This window comes from Saccopteryx leptura, chromosome 6 (genome assembly GCF_036850995.1).
Source record: "Saccopteryx leptura isolate mSacLep1 chromosome 6, mSacLep1_pri_phased_curated, whole genome shotgun sequence".
NCBI classification, from domain to species: Eukaryota; Metazoa; Chordata; class Mammalia; order Chiroptera; family Emballonuridae; genus Saccopteryx; species Saccopteryx leptura.
Genome location: NC_089508.1, coordinates 150,852,312 through 150,866,066, shown reverse-complemented (window position 1 = coordinate 150,866,066; position 13,755 = coordinate 150,852,312).

Genomic DNA, 13,755 nt, shown 5'->3' with positions numbered 1-13,755 from the left:
ATCTCCATTCTGAGTCATTCAGAGAATCCTTAACATATAGGATGCATATTACCACTTAAAAGCATTTTCAAGAGAAACCACAGACCAGAAAAAATATTTGCATAGAACATATCCCGCAACAGCCTTATATCTGGAATATATAAAGAACTCTCCAAATTCAATAAGAAAACAAACTTCCTGATGATAATAAATGTGCAAATCACTTCACCAAAGAGAATATGTTAGTGGCAAATAAACATGCGAAAAAGATGCTCAGCATTATTATATGATGAAGATTAGTGAACTTTTTTTTTTTTTTTCATTTTTCTGAAGCTGGAAACAGGGAAAGACAGTCAGACAGACTCCCGCATGCGCCCGACCGGGATCCACCCGGCACGCCCACCATGGGGCGACGCTCTGCCCACCAGGGGGCAATGCTCTGCCCATCCTGGGCGTCGCCATGTTGCGACCAGAGCCACTCTAGCGCCTGAGGCAGAGGCCAAGGAGCCATCCCCAGCGCCCGGGCCATCTTTGCTTCAATGGAGCCTTGGCTGCGGGAGGGGAAGAGAGAGACAGAGAGGAAAGCGCAGCGGAGGGTTGGAGAAGCAAATGGGCGCTTCTCCTGTGTGCCCTGGCAGGGAATCGAACCCGGGTCCTCCGCACGCTAGGCCGATGCTCTACCACTGAGCCAACCGGCCAGGGCATTAGTGAACTTTTTTAAAAAGCATTTTCAAGTCCACAATCCTGCTTTATCATTTCACCAATGCTGTGAGTTTGGCTGTTATGATTCCCATTTTATAGTGAAGAAACAGAGGCTCATAGAGGTTAAGTGACTTTCCCATGGTCAGAATTGAGACTCAAAGCATGAAACTCTTTCGAGTTGGGAGGTTTCTGTATTCTAAGAATGTTTTAGAAGCCAACACTTAGTATCCAATTGGACAAGGCCACTCTTCTCATTCTAAGCAAGAAGAGAAGACTGCATTTCACCCCCATATCCCTACCATTCTGACCACCTCCATAGGCAGTAGGAGCCCACACAGGGTGCCCAGTAAAGTGGGAAGCAGGTGACTGTTGAGTGGTCAGCAGCAGGAGTTCTTGTAGACTGGGAAAGACCCATCCTGTGGACCCACCACAGCCGGTGCTTCGCTTCGTAGAAGGGTGCCTATACCAGGAGCCACTGGTCTCAGCCCAGGGCCTGGCATGCAGCAGGAAATCTGTAGCTTTGGTTTCCTGGCCCTGGGTTTGGACAGGGGCTTGATGTACCTTAACGTACCTTGATTGAGAATGTGGTTTCAGCTGAGGTTCTGGGCCCTAGTCCTGGCACTGGGGCCTTCCAAGGCACAGTGTGTGGGGGTCTGTAGGCTGGTAGAAGGAGAAGAGGACACAGGACCAATCATGGTACTGCTCCTTCACCTTTATATCGTGTGTCCCCTTGGCCCTTCCTAGTCCATTGGCCTCTGTAGCACTCAGCACGGTGCTTCCCTGCCAGAGGCCAAGAGGCAATGCTGCAAACTCCTTGAAGGCAGAGAAAGTGTCTGTTCAGCTGCATATCTTTGCTGGAGTCTAGCAAAGAACTTGTAACAGAGCTCAAGAAACTGGGGAAAAGAAGGAAGAGGGGGCGAGGTGGGAAGAGATTGACATGTAAGGGAGGGCTAGCAGGCCTATTTTCTAAGGCGGCTGTTTGGGGGCAGGGCCTGGCCCTCTGTATATGCCAAGTCCAGGGGTTTCTGCATGTGGACACCAAGAACATGTCCATCTCAACTACCACCTGAACAAAGTGTTGTGCTTGCAGTCATGGTTCCCATCACATTGCTCTGGCTTTCATTCCTTCAACAAATATTGATTGACCATCTAATAGATGTCAGGCACGTTACATATATGAACTCATTTAATTCTCATAACAAATCTATTTGATAAGTACCATGATTATCCCCATTTTGCAGGTAAAAATATTGAAGCATGGAGAGGTCATAGATCTAGTGAGGGGCAAACCCAGAGAATCTGATTTCACAGTTCAAGTTCTTAACCAACACATTCCACTACTTCCCAGTAAAGAGACCAGACCAAGCTCCTGCCCTCATAATGCTTACATTCTGTGGGGAAAAGCCCAGAAACCATGTGGTAGATTATTGTGGGATAGTAATAAGTGCTAGAAAAAAACCACAATGCTGTGCCTCAGATGCTGACTTGCTGTGTAAATGCAATCTGTCTTTGAGCAAATTGCTTCACCTCTCTGAGCCTCTGTTTTCTAATCTGCTAAAAGCAGGACAATTTTTTGCATGTATCGGTCTAATTTTCCCAACATCATTTATTGAATAGACTATCTTTACCCCATTGTATATTTTTGTCTTCTTTGTCTAATATTAATTGACCATAAAGGTGTGCGTTTATTTCTGGGCTTTCTGTTCGGTTCCATTGATCTATGTATGTCTTCTTTTATGCCAGTACCATGCTGCTTTGATTACTATGGTCTTGTAGAATAATTTGGTGTCAGTTAGTGTGATTCCTTCAACTTTGTTTTTCCTTCTCATGTGTACTGTGGCTATTCAGGGTCTTTTGTGGTTCCATATAAACTTTTAGAATATTTGTTCTAGTTCCTTTAAATACACTGTTGATATCTCCATAGGAATTGTGTTGAATCTATAGATTGGTTTGGGTAGTATAAACATTTTAATCATGTTAAGTTTTCCTATCCATGAACATGGTATATACTTCCACTTGTTTGTATCTTCTTCAGTTTCTTTCTTTAAAGTATTATAATTTTCCAAGTATAGGTCTTTTACATCCTTGGTTAAATTTATTCCTAAGAATTTTATTATTTTTTTTGATGCAATTGGAAATGGGATTGTTTTCTCAGTTTCCTTTTCTGATAGTTCATTATTGTTGTACAAAATTTTGACTGATTTCTGGATATTTATTTTCTTTTTTTGTATTTTTCCGAAGTTGGAAATGGGGAGGCAGTCAGACAGACTCCCGCATGTACCCGACCGGGATCCAACCTGCATGCCCACCAGGGAGCGATGCTCTGCCCATCTTGGGGTGTTGCTCTGCCACAATCAGAGCCATTCTAGTACCTGAGGCAGGATCCACAGAGCCATCCTCAGTGCCTGGGCAAACTTTGCTCCAATGGAGCCTTGGCTGTGGGAGGGGAAGAGAGAGACAGAGAGGAAGGAGAGGGGGAGGGGTGGAGAAGCAGATGGGCGCTTCTCCTGTGTGCCCTGGCTGGGAATCGAACCCGGGACTCCTGCACACCAGGCCGACACTCTACCACTGAGCCAATCTATCAGTTCTAGTAGTTTTCTGGTTGATCTTTAGGGTTCTTTATATACAGTATCATGTTATCTGCATAACGATTTTAATGACAGTTTTACTTCTACCTTTCTAATGTGGATGCCTTTTATTTTTTTGATTTCTGAGGCTAGAACTCCCAGTACTATGTTGAATAGGAGTGGTGAAAGCAGACATCCTTGTCTTGTTCCTGATCATAAGAAAATCAGTTATAAGTTTTTGCCCATTGAGTATGATGTTGACTGTTGGTTTGTCATAGATGGTCTCCATTACTTTGAGGTATGTCCCATCTATTCCCAATTTACTGAGAATTTTTTTTATCATAAATGAGTACTGGGTTCTATCAAATGCTTATTCTGCATCAATTGATATGTTCATGTGATTTTTATCCTTCATGTTGTTTATGGGGTGTATCTTGATTATTGATGTGTGGATACTGTACCAACCTTTCATCTCTGGAATGAATTCTACTTGATTATGATGTATAATCTTTTTAATGTATTGCTGGATCCAGTTTGCTAATATATATATATTGTTGAGGATTTTAGCATCTATATTCATCAGGAATATTGGCCTCTAATTTCTTTTAATAATTTTTTAAAATTTATTTTATTATTATTTGTTTTGTATTTTTCTGAAGCTGGAAACAGGGAGGCAGTCAGACAGACTCCCGCATGCGCCTGACCGGGATCCACCCAGCACGCCCACCAGGGGGCGATGCTCTGCCCATCTGGGGTGTTGGTCTGTTGCGACCAGAGCCACTCTAGCACCTGGGGCAGAGGCCACGGAGCCATCCCAAGCACCCAGGCCATCTTTTGCTCCAATGGAGCCTCGGCTGCGGGAGGGGAAGAGAGAGACAGAGAGGAAGGCGAGGAGGAGGGGTGGAGAAACAGATGGGCGCCTCTCCTGTGTGCCCTGGCCGGGAATCGAACCTGAGACTTCTGAACGCCAGGCCGATGCTCTACCACTGAGCCAACTGGCCAGGGCATAATTTTATTTTTTTAATGGGGTGACATCAATAAATCAGAATACATATATTCAAAGATAACATGTCCAGGTTATCTTGTCATTCAATTATGTTGCATACCCATCACCCAAAGTCAGATTGTCCTTGTCACCTTCTATCTAGTTTTCTTTGTGCCCCTCCCCCTCCCCCTTTACCTCTCCCACTCCCCCCTCCACCCGTAACCACCACACTCTTATCAATGTCTCTTAGTCTCACTTTTATGTCCCACCTACATATGGAATAATGCAGTTCCTGGTTTTTTCTGATTTACTTATTTCACTTCGTATAATGTTATCAAGATCCCACCATTTTGCTGTAAATGATCCGATGTCATCATTTCTTATGGCTGAGTAGTATTCCATAGTGTATATGTGCCACATCTTCTTTATCCAGTCATCTATTGACGGGCTTTTTGGTTGTTTCCATGTCCTGGCCACTGTGAACAATGCTGCAATGAACATGGGGCTGCATGTGTCTTTACGTATCAATGTTTCTGAGTTTTGGGGATATATACCCAGTAGAGGGATTGCTGGGTCATAAAGTAGTTCTATTTTCAGTTTTTTGAGGAACCACCATACTTTCTTCCATAATGATTGTACTACTTTACATTCCCACCAACAGTGTATGAGGGTTACTTTTTCTCCACAGTCTCTCCAACATTTGCTATTACCTGTCTTGTTAATAATAGCTAATCTAACAGGTGTGAGGTGGTACTTACTTGCAGTTTTGATTTGCATTTCTCTAATAACTAAAGAAGATGAGCATCTTTTCATATAGCTGTTGGCCATTTGTATTTCTTCCTGGGAGAAGTGTCTGTTCATGTCCTCTTCCCATTTTTTTATTGGATTGTTTGTTTGTTTGTTGTTGAGTTTTATGAGTTCTTTGTATGTATTAGATATTAGGCCCTTATCTAAGCTGTTGTTTGAAAAGATCATTTCCCATTTAGTTGGCTGTCTGTTTATTTTGTTATCAGTTTCTCTTGCTGAGCAAAAACTTCTTAGTCTGATGTAGTCCCATTCATTAATTTTTGCCTTCACTTCTCTTGCCATTGGAGTCAAATTCATAAAATGCTCTTTAAAACCCAGGTCCATGAGTTTAGTACCTATATTTTCTTCTATGTACTTTATTGTTTCAGGTCTTATGTTTAGATCTTTGATCCATTTTAGTTAATTTTAGTACAGGGGGACAAACTGTAGTCCAATTTCATTCTTTTGCATGTGGCTTTCCAGTTTTCCCAGCACCATTTATTGAAGAGGCTTTCTTTTCTCCATTGTGTGTTGTTGGCCCCTTTATCAAAGATTATTTGACCATATATATGTGGTTTTATTTCTGGGCTTTCTATTCTGTTCCATTGGTCTGAGTGTCTATTTTTCTGCCAATACCATGCTGTTTTGATTATCGAGGCCCTATAATATAGTTTGAAGTCAGGTATCGTAATGCCCCTGGCTTCATTCTTTTTCTTTAGGATTGCTTTGGCTATTCGGGGTTTTTTATAGTTCCATATAAATCTGATGATTTTTTGCTCCATTTCTTTAAAAAATGTCATTGGAATTTTGATGGGCATTGCATTAAATTTGTATATTGCTTTGGGTAATATGGCCATCTTGATTATATTTATTCTTCCTAACCAAGAACAAGGAATATTCTTCCATCTCATTATATCTTTTTCGATTTCCCTTAACAATGGTTTATAGTTTTCATTATATAAGTCCTTTACATTCTTTGTTATGTTTATTCCTAGGTATTTTATTTTTTTTGTTGCAATTGTGAAGGGGATTATTCTTTTGAGTTTGTTCTCAAATGTTTCATTGTTGGCATATAGAAAGGCTATTGACGTCTGTATGTTAATTTTGTATCCTGAGACCTTACTGTATTGGCTTATTGTTTCTAGTAGTCTTTTTGTGGATTCTTTGGGGTTTTCGATGTATAGGATCATATCATCTGCAAAAAGTGATACCTTTACCTCTTCTTTTCCGATATGGATGCCTTTTATTTCTTTGTCTTGTCTGATTGCTCTGGCTAGAACCTCTAGTACCACATTAAATAAGAGTGGAGAGAGTGGACAACCCTGTTTTGTTCCTGATTTAAGGGGGAAAGCCTTCAGCTTTGTGCCATTTAATATGATGTTAGCTGATGGTTTATCATATATGGCCTTTATCATGTTGAGATATTTTCCTTCTATACCCATTTTGTTGAGAGTCTTAAACATAAATTTGTGTTGTATTTTATCGAAAGCCTTTTCTGCGTCTATTGATAAGATCATGTGGTTTTTGTTCTTTGTTTTGTTGATATGGTGTATTAAGTCAACCATTTTATGTATGTTGAACCATCCTTGAGATTCTGGGATGAATCCCACTTGATCATGATGTATTGTTTCTTTAATATGCTGTTGTATTCGATTTGCTAGTATTTTGTTTAGTATTTTAGCATCTGTATTCATTAGAGATATTCATCTGTAGTTTTCTTTTTTTGTGCCATCCTTGCCTGGTTTTGGTATGAGGGTTATGTTGGGCTCATAAAATGTGTTTGGAAGTATTGCTTCTTCTTCAATTTTTTGGAAGACTTTCAGTAGAATAGGAACCAAGTCTTCTTTGAATGTTTGATGAAATTCACTGGTATAGCTGTCTGGGCCTGGACTTTTATTTTGGGGGAGGTTTTTTAATGTTTTTTTCTATTTCTTCTCTACTAATAGGTCTGTTTAGGCTTTCTGCTTTTTCTTGACTCAGTCTAGCAAGGTTGTATTGTTCTAGGAATTTATCCATTTCTTCTAGGTTGTTGAATTTAGTGGCATAAAGTTTTTCATAGTATTCTACAATAATTCTTTGTATATCTATGGTGTCCGTGGTGATTTCTCCTCTTTCATTTTGGATTTTGTTTATATGAGTTCTTTCTCTTTTTTCCTTGGTAAGTCTTGCCAAGGTTTTGTTAATTTTGTTGATCTTTTCAAAGTACCAGCTCCTTGTTCTATTAATTTTTTCTATAGTTTTTCTGTTCTCTATTTCATTTATTTCTGCTCTGATTTTTATTATCTCCTTTCTTCGGCTGGTTTTGGGTTGTCTTTGTTCTTCTTTTTCTAGTTCCTTAAGGTGTGAAGTTAAGTGGTTCACTTGGGCTCTCTCTTGTTTGTTCATATATGCCTGAAGTGATATGAACTTCCCTCTTATCACTGCTTTTGCTGCATCCCATAGATTCTGATATGTCTCATTGTCATTTTCATTTGTCTGTATATATCTTTTGATCTCTGCACTTATTTCTTCTTTGACCCATTCATTTTTTAAAAGTATGTTGTTTAGTTTCCACATTTTTGTGGGATTTTTTCCCTCTTTTTTGTAGTTGAATTCTAGTTTCAAGGCTTTATGATCAGAAAATATGCTTGGTACAACTTCGGTTTTTCTGAATTTGCTGATGTTGTTTTTGTGGCCCAACATATGGTCAATTCTTGAGAATGATCCATGTACACTGGAGAAAAATGTATACTCAGTCACTTTGGGATGAAATGTCCTGTAGATGTCTATCATATCCAGGTGCTCTAGTGTTTTGTTTAAGGCCACTATATCTTTGTTGATTCTCTGTTTGGATGACCGATCTAGAGCTGTCAGTGGTGTATTGAGGTCTCCAAGTATAATTGTATTTTTGTCAGTTTTTGTTTTAAGGTCAAAAAGTAGCTGTCTTATATATTTTGGTGCTCCTTGGTTTGGTGTATATATATTAAGAATTGTTAGGTCTTCTTGATTCAGTGTCCCCTTAGCCATTATGAAATGACCATTTTTGTCTCTGAGTACTTTTTCTGTCTTGTAGTCAGCATTATCAGATATGAGTATTGTTACACCTGCTTTTTTTGGATGTTATTTGCTTGGAGTATTGTTTTCCAGCCTTTTACTTTGAATTTGTTTTTCTTCTTGTTACTTAGATGAGTTTCTTGTAGGCAGCATACAGTTGGATTTTCTTTTTTAATCCATTCTGCTACTCTGTGTCTTTTTATTGGTGAGTTTAATCCATTTACATTTAGTATAATTATTTACACTTTGAGCTCCCTATTGGCATTTTATAGATTTCTTTCTGTTAGTTTTGTGTCTTGTTTGATCCTTCTCTTTCATTTTTCTATCTTTTGTTTTTATTTGGTTGTATTCCATACATCTTTCCTCTGTTGCTATCTTTTTTAAATCATGTGCTTCTGTGGTGGTTTTTTCAATGGTGGTTACCTTTAAGTAATGAAAAGGGTTCCTACCCTGTTCATTGTAGTGCACTATTTTGTGAGTACTTTTGCACTCCATCATCCTTTGCTGCTGTTAATCTCCATCCTCTCCCCTCCCCTTTCTTTTTGTTGTTGTCACAGTTTAAATTTGGTTTTATTGTGTTCTTCTTGGAGCTTTTACTTGTGGCTTTTTTTTTTTTGTTCTTTGTATCTGATTGGAGAACCCCCTTTAGTAATTCCTGGAGTGGGGGTTTTTGATGATAAATTCCCTCATCTTTTCTGTATCTGTGAATGTTTTTATTTCTCCTTTATATTTGAAGGATAGCTTTGATGGGTATAGTATTCGTGGCTGAAAGTTCCTCTCTTTCAGGACTTTAAATATTGGGGTCCACTCTCTTCTAGCTTGTAGAGTTTCTGTTGAGAAATCTGATGATAATCTAATGGGCCTTCCATTATATGTTGTATTCTTCTTTTCCCTGGCTGCCTTGAGAATTTTTTCTTTGCTGTTGGTTTGTGCCAATTTCATTATGATGTGCCTTGGAATAGGTTTGTTGGGGTTAAGAAAACTCGGAGTTCTGTTTGCTTCTTGAATTTGAGGCTTTATTTCTTTCCACAGGCTTGGGAAGTTCTCATCTATTATTTGTTTGAGTATGTTCTCCATTCCATTTTCTCTCTCTTCTCCCTCTGATATACCTATTATTGTTATGTTATTCTTTTTGATGGAGTCAGATAATTCCTGTAGGGTTTTCTCATTTTTTTAAATTTTTGAGTCTCTTTCTTCTTCTCTCTGTTGTGCCTCAAGTTGCTTGTCTTCTATTTCACTAATCCTACCTTCTATCTGGCCTGTTCTATTAGCTAAGCTTGTTACCTCATTTTTCAGCTCGTGAATTGAGTTTTTCATCTCTGTTTGATTTGTTTTTATAGTTTCAATTTCCTTGGAAATATATTCTTTTTTTTCACTGAGTTGTTTTCTGAGCTCCCTAAATTGCCTTTCTGTGTTTTCTTGTATATATCTGAGTATTTTTAGAATTTCTATTTTAAATTCTCTGTCGCTTAACTCCAAGGTTTCCAATATATTAAATTTTTTCTCCATAGATTTTTCCTCATCTATCTGTGTTACTTCTCTTTCTTTTGCATCCATGATATTTGATTTTCTCTTCCTTAATGGCATCTGAGGGTGGTTTTGTTGATAGTATTAATGAGATTTAATAAAAAATAAAAGTTAAAAAAATAAAAAATTGAAAAGAGTTTTTTTTAAAAAAAATTAATAATTAAATAAAGAAAAATAAAATAAAATAAAAAGTAATAAAAGGAAATTATTCCCCCCCTCCTTTTTTCTTCTCCTCTCCTCTCCTCTCCCCTCTTTCTTGAGAAAATCTTCTGGTGAACTGCAAATTATATTGTACTAAATAGAACAAACAATGCCTGTAATGGAGGGCCTGAATTGGGGAGAAGTAATAAAGGGGCAAAAAAAAAAAAAAAAAAAAAAGGGGGGGCGGGTATGGACCCACAAAAAACAAATAAGGAAAAGATTTGAGTCAAGAGTAAAATGATTTGCTTTTAGGTGTTGTTTGTCTAAGAGTTATGATGAAATGAATAAGAGGGAAACAGGAAAATGGGGGGAGAAATTAAAAATTACTATTATATTTAGTGGAACAAGAACTAGATAAAATGGAGAGCCAGGGATGGGAGCACTGCTAGTGAGTTAAAAAGGTGAAGTAAAAACCCCCAAAATGCCAAAAACATAAATTTGAGTCCCAGATAAGAGAATTTGTTCGTTATTGAGGTTTGAATGAGAGGAGACGTAAAGGAGAAAGGAAGAAACTAATATAGAAGGAGAAAAGAAAGAGAGAGAGAGAAAAAAAGAGGGAACCACTAAAAGAAGAAAAAAGAAAAAAGAGGAGAGAGAGAGAGAGTTAAGGGTTTTGGAGTGCAACCCTCATAGAGAGAAAGGAAGAGGAAAGAAAAGATAATGGGAGATGTAACACTTATGGGTAGTGTAGTTCAAGGAGAGGAGAGAGTAAGACCAGCAGAGAGTTAAATGACCAAATTGGAGGAGGAAAAAAAAATCAAGAATGAAGATAAGAGAAACAAATGAACAAATACAATAAAATGGGATCGGTTATACAGTCTGTGGATTATTCTTGATTTTGAGAGGTTATCTTCTTGCTTTTTCTTTTCTCTCCCTCTTCCTGGTCGGTGACTCTGTACCCTGAGTTCTGCCCCTTTGGCACGCTCAGGTAGAGGTTTGCAGTTGATAAGTCTCTATGGCGATGTCATGTATTGTGCTTCAGTCTCGTTGGCAGTCGAGGCTCATTAGCATTTATAGGCTCCGACAGTGAGATAGTCCATGTTCCTGGAGCCTCTCTCCTAGTCTTTCCTTCCTCAATTAGTAGCCTGATAATCCAGCTATGGGGTTGCTGCTGCCTCTGCCTGGATAGTAAGAGGCTCAAATAGCTGGCAACTCCCTACTCTATTCCCACTCAGCACAGGGCTCTGGGTAAGGCTCAGTCAGTCAGAGCTGCTAGCATAATCAGGCGGGGTTTCCACCCACTCAAAGACTTCTGGCTCTGCCACTCTGTCCAGTAACACGGGCAGGCACCCACTCCCGGGGTGCTTGGAGGAAACTCTCGCTCACTATCTGTGCGCAGACCAGGATATCAGGCCGGCCGTCTCACCCTCTGAGTGAAACCCCCGCCCGCACGGAAAAGTTTCAGCATTGGAATTGGCTCTCACTCCCTCCCCGTGCGCGCCTTTTTCAGGGTGCTTGGGCGGCATGAGATTCCGCTTCTGGCCCACACAGAGGCCTCTTACTCTGCCCCTCTGTGGGATAATACGGGCGCCCACTCCCGGGACTTTTGAAGGAATCTCTCGCCCACTATCTGTGCGCGCTGACCAGGAGATCGGGAAAATGGCTGCCCCACTTGTCTTTCTTTATCTGGGTTTGACATGACTGTTAGCTTGTATTGACTGGGTTGCCACAAGCACAGTTTTTCCTCCTTGGCTTTTATCTCTATGCCACAGCCTGGTTCGGCCGTTTGTGCAGCAGCCTGGATCTATTCACCCCCTTTGCCCGCCTTAATTTCTATACTCTCAGTTCCCAGTGAAAGCAGCCCTATTTAGGTTAGTGAGGAAGGCGGAGCATTTCTTACTCCCTATTTCCTTCGGGGTTTGATTATATATTTAGCCAATTTTTCGCTCGACCATACCTTCGGGTGTATTGCGAAATATCTGGAGGCTCCAAGGATAGGTTTTTCTGTTTCTGGTTGAAGATCTTGTTGAGTTTTGGGGGAGATTTATCAGTATCGCTTCCTACCGTGCCATTACTCTGACATCATCTCGACCTCTAATTTCTTTTCTTTGTAGTGTCTTTATTTTATTTTAGAATTAGAATAATGCTGGCCTCATAAAATGAGATTGGGAACATTTTCTTCTGTTGAATTTTTTGGCATAGTTTGAGAGAATAAATATTATTTCTTCTTTGAATCCTTGGTAAAATTCACCTGTGAAGCCATTTGGTGGTCCAGGACTTTTGTTTGTTGGGAGTTTTTGATTACTACTCTAATTTCATTAGTTGGAATTGGTCTATTCTTATACCATACACAAGAATAAACTCAAAATGAATTAAAGGATTAAAGGTAAGACTCAAAGTCATAAAAAATCTAGAAGAAAACATAGGCAGTGAAATCTCTGATATTTCTTGTAGCAATATATTATCTGATATGTCTATCAGACAAGAGAAATAATAGAAAAAATAAACAAATGGAACTACATGAAACTAAGAAGTTTTTGCCCAGCAAAGGAAACTATCAACAAAATGAAAAGACAACCTACTGAATGGGATAACACATTTGTCAGTGACACATCTGATAAAGGGTTAATACCAATGGTGGGATTCAGCCAATTTGCACTGGTTCGGCAGAACCGATACCTACTTTTTGTTGAGTTTGGCAAACTGATTCTTAAAATGGCACTTGTAATCAGGGTTCTCTTTATGGTGGGCACCTGGGCAGCTGCCCAATGTGGAAATCACAAATTTACATTCTGTACTCTTTTTTAACATTCATCTGTGCAGTAGCGTATTCTAAGCACCTATAGTAATGTTCATTCTGTCTATAGATGAAAAAAAATTGCGAGTGAGGATGCCAGTCAAGAAGCAATATGGAAATATCTTAAATAACAGTTTTATTGTTTTTTTGTCAGGTATTATTGATTATTTTTTTATTAATATTTTAAAACTTTTTTATAACAATCTTGTTTTGTGTACCTCTTTTATTGTTCTTATTTAAGTATTAAATAATAAACTAACTTTTGGTATGTAATTTTTTATATTTAAAATGGTCATTAGGGTAGAGAGCCAGTTGTTAAAATTATTTGAATCCCACCACTGGTTAATATCCAAAATTTATAAAGAACTTATACAGTTCAACACCAAAACAACAGCAATAACAAAACAAAAAAAGTACCAATCTAATTAAAAAAATGAGCCAAGGACCTGAATAGATACTTCTCCAAGGAGGACATAAAGATGGTCACTAGGCATATGAAAAGATGTTCAAAGTCACTAGTCATCAGAGAAATGTAAATTAAAACCACAATGACATATCACTGCATACCTGTCAGAATGGCCATCATCAATAAATTAACAAACAACAAGTGTTGGTGAGGATGTGAAGAAAAGAGAACCATTGTGCACTATTGGTGGGAAGGCAGATTGGTGCAGCCACTGCGGAAAGCAGTATAGAGTTTCATTATAAATGGGACTGCCTTATGACCCAGCAAGTCCACTTCTGGGAATATATCCAAAGAAACCTGAAACACTAATTTGAGAGAATATATGTATCCCTATGTTCATTGCATCATTATTTACAATAGATTTAGAGCAGCCCAAGTGCCCATCAATAGATGAGTGGATATAAATCTGTTGTACATCTACACAATGCAATACTACTTGGCTATAAAAAAGAAGGAAATCTTACCTTTTGTGACAGCATGGATGGACCTGGAGACTATTATGTTAAGAGAAATAAGCCAGTCAGAAAAAGCCAAATACCATATGATTTCACTTATATGTGAAATTTAATAGACAAAATAAACAAACAAGATAGAAACATACTCATCAATACAGAAAACAGACGGACAACTGTTAGAAGGGAGAGGCTTTGGGGGCTCAGTGATTAAACAAAGGTGTAGGGATTAAACAAACAAAGAAAGCTCCTAGACACAGACAATACTTTGGTGATTACCACAGTGAAAGGGGGTTATGGGGAGGTAGAAGAAAGTAAAG